Raw genomic sequence first — 7,989 nt, 5'->3', positions numbered from 1 at the left:
CGAATGGGGGAGTCCCCGATCGAGCAAGGAATTGTGAAGCTTCCGGGATCGATTTTCTTTTGGGGGAGTTTGTTGAGTACGAGGGCAGAGCATTCTTCGCCTAAGTTAACTAACTGCAATGTTTCAATTTTCCTTTTATGAGTGAGGAAGTCCCTCATTAACTTAGAGTATTTAGGCATTTGGGTTAGGACATCAATGAAAGGAATGTTGACATGCAATTGTTTTAGTAGACTTTCGAATTTTGCAAATTGCTCATTGGTCTTTTGACGGATTAACCTACCGGGGTACGGAACTCGAGGAGCCTTGGTAGGTTCTGGTGAGGGAGGGGAACCCTTCTCTTGTAGGGGCGGTGTTATGGTCTCCTCGGTAGGCGGCGGGCCTTCCGTAGGACCCACGGTGCGGTTCCGTAATGTTATGAGATGAACTTGCGCCTTTGGGTTTGTTTCGGTATTGCTTGGTAACGCGCCTTGTGGTCTCTCGGAGAAGTTTTGTGCTAGTTGACTTATTTGTTTTTCGATGTTTTGAATACTAGCTTGATGATTTCTAAAATTTGATTATAATTGTAGAAACCTTTCCGAGTTTTTCTTTTCAGTGTCGGAGATGAGGCGAGATATAGTATCTTCAAGCCTTTCTCGTCCACCTTGTTGTTGAGGGAAATTTTGTGACTCATTTCTTGGTTGTTGAAAGTTCATTCGTTGGTTTTTTTGGTTACTACTATTGCCGGGTTCTCTCCAACCAAGGTAAGGGTGATTTTGCCATCCTTGGTTATAGGTGCCCGTTGGAGGACCCGACGGCCTAGGTCTATTATCAATGTAGTTTATCGATTCTTGTTGATCGTCTGTTTCTTTCATACAACTGCAATTTTCATGTGGCCCACCACACCCTTCACAAGCCATAACCGAGACCGTTTTTGTCATTTTCAATTTTTTTTATTTTCGAATAAAGGGCCTCGATTTGGGCTTGTAAAGAAGTGCTTTCATCAACCTTATGGGCGCCCGGGGCAATGGATTTACTGCCTCGGGGAGTGTGCCACTGAAAATTGGTTTGAGCAATTTCCTCAATTTGATTATATATTTCATGCGGGCGGCGATTACCTAAAAGTCTCCCAGAGCTAGAGTCAAGTGTTTGCCTTGTGTGTGGCAACAACCCATTATAGAAAGTGGATACTTGTTGCCATATCGCAAGGCCGTGATGTGGACATTTTCGCAATAGCTCCTTGAACCTTTCCTAAGTTTCATATAAGGATTCCCCGTCCTCTTGTGAATATGTATTAATTTCAGTCATTAATTTAGCCGTTTTAGCGGGAGGGAAATACTTATATAGAAATTTTTGGGCTAGTTCATCCCAGGTGTTTACCGATCCAGCTGGGAGGGTGTTAAGCCAAGATTTTACTCGGTCTTTTAGTGAAAAAGGAAACATTCGGATGCGGATGGCGTCATTTGATGCTCCATTGATCCGAAAGGTATCACATATTTCTAAGAAATTAGTAATATGTAGATGGGGATCCTCGTCTGCAAGCCCATGGAAGGTTGCGGAGTTCTGAAGCATCTGTATCAAATGCGGCCGAAGTTCAAAGTTATTGGCTTCAACATTCGGTGCATTGATAGCGGCGCCGAGATTACCTACGGTGGGTCGTAGATAATCCATGAGGGTACGTTGGTCCGCCATTGGAAGTGGGTTCCCCGAAACCTTCTCTTGGCTTTTAGCTTTTAGTCTTTTTCTGAGAAAGCGTTCGGGTTCTTCTAGAGGTTCTTTTATGTCTTTATTAGAACTGGAGCTCATACACTACGTAGAGGTGGCGTCTAGTTCCAAGTCCTGCAACAAAAACAGAAAAGAATGTTGGTCAGAAGGTTCACCACGGCCCCGTGCTCAGTGAACACGGCACGTGGTCGGAGTTACAGTGATTGTTTTCCGGATCCCTGTTACTGGAGAGTTGGACACGGCCCCGTGTTGCACCGACACGGCCCCGTGGTCAGCCTTCTGTAACTAAAAACTGCCAGTAACACTGCTGGGCACGGCCCGTGTCAGACCAGGCACGGCCCGTGCTGAGCTCTGCAGAAGCTGAAAATTTAAGAAAATCCTAAAAAATTTAAAAAGAAAATAAAAAAAATGATTAGGCCGTTGATTCCTAACTTTCTTAAAATCCTTGTGTCCCCGGCAACGGCGCCAAAAACTTGATGTGTGTAAGTGCGATATGTTTTAGATATATATTTTAAGCCCTTTTTACACTTTTTAGCCAAGTTTTAAATTTATAAAACACGATATTTACTAACACTAAACACACATATGGGCAAGTGCACCCATCGTGGACGTAGTATAGTGTTGGTAAGATACCGAGGTCGTCCAAGGACACAAGAGCTTTTAGTACCGGTTTATCATGAGTTGCAATGAATCCAAGCACTCCTATTTATAGGCTGAACAGAGGCCTGGGCACGGCCCAGCGTCCGCTGGGCACGGCCCCGTGCCTGTCTGACACTATCTCTCCTCATTAAATGTAATTCGCAATTACAACTAATGCGCCTGCAGTACTTTGGGCACGCCCCCGTGTTCACTGGGCACGGCCCCGTGGTGAGCAATAGAAGCTTCTACAGGTTTGTCTTTTCTGCTGCTTCTTGGGCACGGCCCCGTGCTCGCTGAGCACGGGGCGTGTTCAGCCTTCTGTTTTCCTTGTTTTGCTTGGGAGGATGCTGTCGAGGGGTCGGGCAGTCCACTTTTGACCCTTTTCTTGTATTTATGTTAGATTCAGCTGTCTTTTTGCTTCTTTTGTTAATTTGAGCTCATTTAATCCTGAAAATACAAAAGGAAGACAAAAACACACTTTTTCCAACATTAGTACTTAAAAAGGGTTAGTTTTATGCCTTATTTGATGTAATTTATATGTTACATTTTACACACATCAATAAGGTACTCCCGTTACCCGGATTGTACCTTCTCTTATTGACCCATTTAGTTTGCCCTTATGAAGTTCATCATTCAAGCAAACTTAACCACTAAAATCTCATATTCTAATGTACCAACTATTAACAATAGCAAAAGACTAAATAACCATACTAACGAAGCGTTTAGCCACGTACCTTAAAGCTTTCCCTTCAAACGAGTGTCCGCACCGGCTTGACTTCCCGACGCCTCAACCATGTTGCCTAAAATGCACAAGCCAATATCATTAGAACCCTTCGGCTCATAATCTAAAGCTTGTTTATTTAGCCAAACACCACAATTTATGTCTATCAATCATCTTTTAGGCGTTTTGTCAAGCACCTTATGTGCGTACCTTTTAATTAGCCATTTTTGTTCATTTAAACCTTGGTAAATCCAAGAATTTCATCTTATTCAAACTTGATTACTCATTATTTCCATATTAACATGCTAGTTCAACAAATCTAGGTTAATATTTCACATAGTTCATACAAAAATCTTGGGGCTTTTTATCCTAGATGAAAACCCACTTCGATATATAGCATAAGACAATTCCTAACACAGAATTTATCAATCAATTCACATGATTTCAGTTAGGGTTTATAATCCTACACTCAAATCACACTTCCTTGAATCATACATCATTCAATTATTCAAGAATTTCAGTAAATCATACTTTCACTCAAAATTAAACATCACCAAAACTGAAATTGTAACTTACCTAATGTTAGACAAGTGTGGGTGATCAAGATTCTTGATACGTGCACCAATAAACACCTCAATTCGACCTTCAATTGATCAATTTAGATGAAGGTAGGGTTTGGGTGTTTTTCCTTGTCTCTGGTCGCCCCTCACACACACACTGATTTGTGTGGGTTTTTGATTGTTTTAATTTTAATAAAAATCAAGTTTGCCCATCTTTACAAGATCAGCCCCTCAAGTTTGTTTTGTTCAACTAATGTAAATTTAACTAACACCTTTCATTTATATTTTAAGATATGGTGTTTTTAACTTGTTGATTATTTTTGGGGTGTTACACCCCGGAACGGATAAACTCGAGGTGGTGGACGGGGTGGAACCGATATACCCATATACTTATACATTTCACCCATGGCAGTCATCAGCCACCCCATGTCATCATGCATCCGGCAGTGTCAGAAGCCGCATCTGCTCATCCTGGTTATGCAAAATCCAATTGAGAAGACGGTTTGTTAATAGAGGCAACCTAACTACCCCGGTATACTCTCTGTGGATGCTGATGATCCCCTTGTTCATGCTAAGGCGGGACCTCAACATCATCTTGCCCGTCCTCTTGCTCAGCCTATAATTAAATGGGCTACAGTTGGATCTTAGAACAAACGTTATTAATGTGTGCCTCTAGTTATTTTATATATATATATATATATATATAGAAACGAGATCGGGAGAAAACGCTCAAAAGTGTGAGAACGCATCCTGGGCCAACACGTGTCCCTCGGCATAGAGAAGGGCGAAGGGGCTTTTTTGTCTTTTCATTCTTCTTTTATTTTCACAACACGGTATAATATTTTCTGGCGTCTAAGTTTTTTTGGCGTTAATTGTAATTATTTAACTTTTTGGTGTTGAATTAATTGTTTTTGCGTCACATATATAATTTTTTGGCGTTATATCATTTTCTGGTTAATTTTTTTGGCGTTTGTGGCGTTTTGTATAGTAATTCACTACGGGTAATTAATATTTGCATAAGATTAAAATAAGACCAATTTTTCTTTTGGCGTTATTGAATTTTTTGGCGTTTTAATACCCTTTTTCAAGGTGCTTTGACAGCAGCTGTTCTCCCAGTTTTCATTCTACTAGCGTTTTGTTGTTTGTAGTTTTTGGCGTTTTATATAATAATGTATTTTATTTATATAGAATTAGATAACAAAACAACATATAACTTGATAGCAATACAATATAAAATGAAAACAAAAATAACTAAAAATGGTAATCTAGTTTTTCTTTCCAATCTTCAATGTCATCAACCATCCTTCTTGAATTTGTTTTTGGCGTTTTTGAATCTTTTTTGAATAATTTAGCTAGATGCCAACTTTCCTTCATAAACCCCGACTTTTTCAGAAGAAGCTGCTTAGTGGCATCATGTGTTTTGGTGTGATATTCTTGTTTGGTGGCATGTCATTGAAGATCAACTCTTGCTTGATGCTATTTGTAATAATGGAGTCCAAAATAACATTTTACCCTTGTGTTGATCCCTTTATTCCATGCCGATATTCATCAAGAACAAAGCTCATATGATGGCATATCACTGTCACCAGTCTCTTTTTCTTGAACAACAAAATATTATTGAGTTAACCCCCTCAGAAAAAAAAATCTATTTCAGTGAAAGTTTTGCCACCTGTGGCGTTTAAAGGTAGTGGGTTCTAGAGTGATGGCGATTTTGTGTTTTCTGATTGTGATTAATTTTCATTGTGTATAGACCCCTCTCTTATAGGAGTTTTTTGGCGCGTAGTTTAGGTGGGACTTTTTATTGTAATAAATGATAGTAATAAAGTAACTGTCTTTTCAGTTACTGTTTTTGTATTTACTGTGTTGATCAGTTTTTATCAGTTTTATAGGTTATAGACGTCTCATCTTCTAATTTTAGCGTTTTTTTAATTGGCATTTTTTTAAATGGCGTTATGCAGACCAGCATGACAAAATACAATAACAGAGTAAATAAAATATTAAGCAGGAAAAATATTTTTTGTTATTTTTGGCGTTTTGTTAGAGTTAACCATTTTTAGTATTTTTTTGGCGTTATCCTAATAAAGAGAGAAATATATCGTTTAATTATCTTAAAAAAAGAAGATTACATAGAAGAAAAAAAAGAGGAAAAAAATTAAAATCTTTCGTCAGAAGGTACTTTATCCGAATAGTATCCATCACTTGCGTCATCTTCTTCCTCCTCGGAGTCTTCATCTGGATCTTCATCCATGTCATCACATTCACCTTCATCAGCTTCTTGTTCCTGAAGATTCTGAAGCCTCCACCTGAACATGTCTTGCATTAACTCAAATTTTGAGTTTATTTCTGTGTTGGTACAAGTGGCGTTATGCAATTCTTCCATGAAACCCAGTCGCTGCTTTGTCATGATGTTCTCTAGCCAGTAGACTTACTGCTCTTCGCCGTCGTATGTAACCGTCACCATGTCTGTTTCATCATCAAAACTCCATGATGACATGACAGGGTTTGGCTTCACATCTCCTTTGATTGGTCCAAATTTGTTGGTTAATGCTTTCATAAGCATATGTGTTTCATGGCATCCGTTGTCTAGAGCGATGCCAATGGATAAGATTTGCCTCTGTATCTCTTCTTCCATCTTCAGAATTGCCCTGACCGTCTTAACATACCCCCTCCTTCTGTTGTCAAAATGGAGGACGTATCGCCTGATTCCCAGAGTGTATCTCCACGAAACGATTGTTGCCATTTTTGGCGTTTTGGTTACGTTGGCGTTTTTGGTTAACGATTTTTTTTGCAGAAAATGGATAGATTGAAGTGATTATGGAAGCTATGTTATATCTTTGTTTATATAATGATGTTTTTGGCGCGTAATTTAGGAGGGAATTTCTTCTAATAAATGTTAATAACTGAAATTCAGTTATTTTGTGTTGTTTCATCTTCCTGTAATATCCAACGCGTTTTATTACTAATTTTTGGCGTTTTGTTTTTAATGGCGTTCTTTTTTTTTCTTATGGCGTTTTATCATTTGATGGCGTTTTGGATATGAGCGGTAAAAGACCCTTTTACCCTTAATGAAGCGCGTCCCACATAATAAAATTGATGTTATTTACGAAAACGCTACCGCGCAATCTAGTCCATGGATTGTTTTGATCGGACGATCCATAAACGTTCTCACCGTTCTCACACTTTTCACCGTTTTCTCTAAATCCTTACCCTATATATATATATATATATTATATGTATTAAAAAATAATTCGAGCCAACCGAGTCGAACCGAACTAAACAGGCCTTTGCTCAAGCTTGGTTCGTTTCAAACCGAACCGATCCGAACCGAGCGCTTTTTTCAATCGAGCCGAATCAAACGAGCAAATTTCGAACATTTTTTGATCGAGCATCGAACGAGTCTCGAGCGTCGAGCAATTTGAACAACCCTAAATAGGTGTGTATGTATATAGGGATAAGCTCAGTAACGGATTAGGGGACCAGGGGAACCGTATTGCCCTATATGCTTCCCATACTTTACTGACAGGGGAACCGTATTGCCCTATACGCTTCCTATACGACTCCCAGACCTTTTCAGGCCTATGGGAATCATATTGCCATATACGCTTCCTATTGTGGTTACTTTTCAGACCTTTTCAATTCTGAACTACGTGCATGTTAGAGAGTAGGTACATCGTACCAATAGGAAGCGTATTGCCCTATACGATTCCGATTGGTTTCGCATTTGATGGTTTAAACTCTATAGAAAGCGTAATGGGCTATACATTTCCTGTTGAGGGATGTACAAAAATTTTGGGGATGTGTAGATACCATCACCCTTTATAATACAATACATATACATATACATATAATAATGAATGATCAAATTAGATATATCTTGTTTCTATGTTTCTATTATTAGCAAAGAACATGACAAAAGGAGATGTCTTGTATGATTTGATTGTATTAGCAAAGAACATGACAAAAGGAGATGTCTGTATGATTTGATTGTAAAGGAATGCCCAAATGAATCTTTCTATCTTTTCTTGTAAACCATCAATAGAGGTGGAGTTGAATATGTGAAATCCAATGGGCATATTATAATGGAAATAGTTGACAATAATCATATGATTCCAAAACTTGGATTGAAATGTTGTCCATCATATAAAATATACAATATTTGTATAAATAGTGTACAGTCAATCAGTCATTTAATTCGTAAATATGTATAATTACTTAAAATATTTGTACAAATAACAAACTATAGTGTAGATCATAACTATTTGAAAACATAAGTAAATTCCATGAACACTATTCTCATCCGCTCTTCAAGTTGCAGACAATTCTAAGTTAAAAACTGTAAGAAAAAGTCACTAGAAGTGATGAAAACCC

General features: G+C 38.6%; 1 non-coding gene across 1 annotated transcript; it reads left to right on the top strand.

The window, feature by feature from the left end:
- The first annotated feature begins 1,183 nt into the window (after nt 1-1,183).
- LOC118480735 lies at nt 1,184-1,290 on the top strand. The gene has a single exon (XR_004863712.1). It is a non-coding gene; the product is annotated as a small nucleolar RNA R71 (small nucleolar RNA).
- The last annotated feature ends 6,699 nt before the right edge of the window (nt 1,291-7,989 follow it).

This window comes from Helianthus annuus, chromosome 7 (assembly GCF_002127325.2).
Source record: "Helianthus annuus cultivar XRQ/B chromosome 7, HanXRQr2.0-SUNRISE, whole genome shotgun sequence".
Lineage (NCBI taxonomy): Eukaryota > Viridiplantae > Streptophyta > Magnoliopsida > Asterales > Asteraceae > Helianthus > Helianthus annuus.
This window is presented reverse-complemented; position numbering and strand designations above follow the sequence as displayed.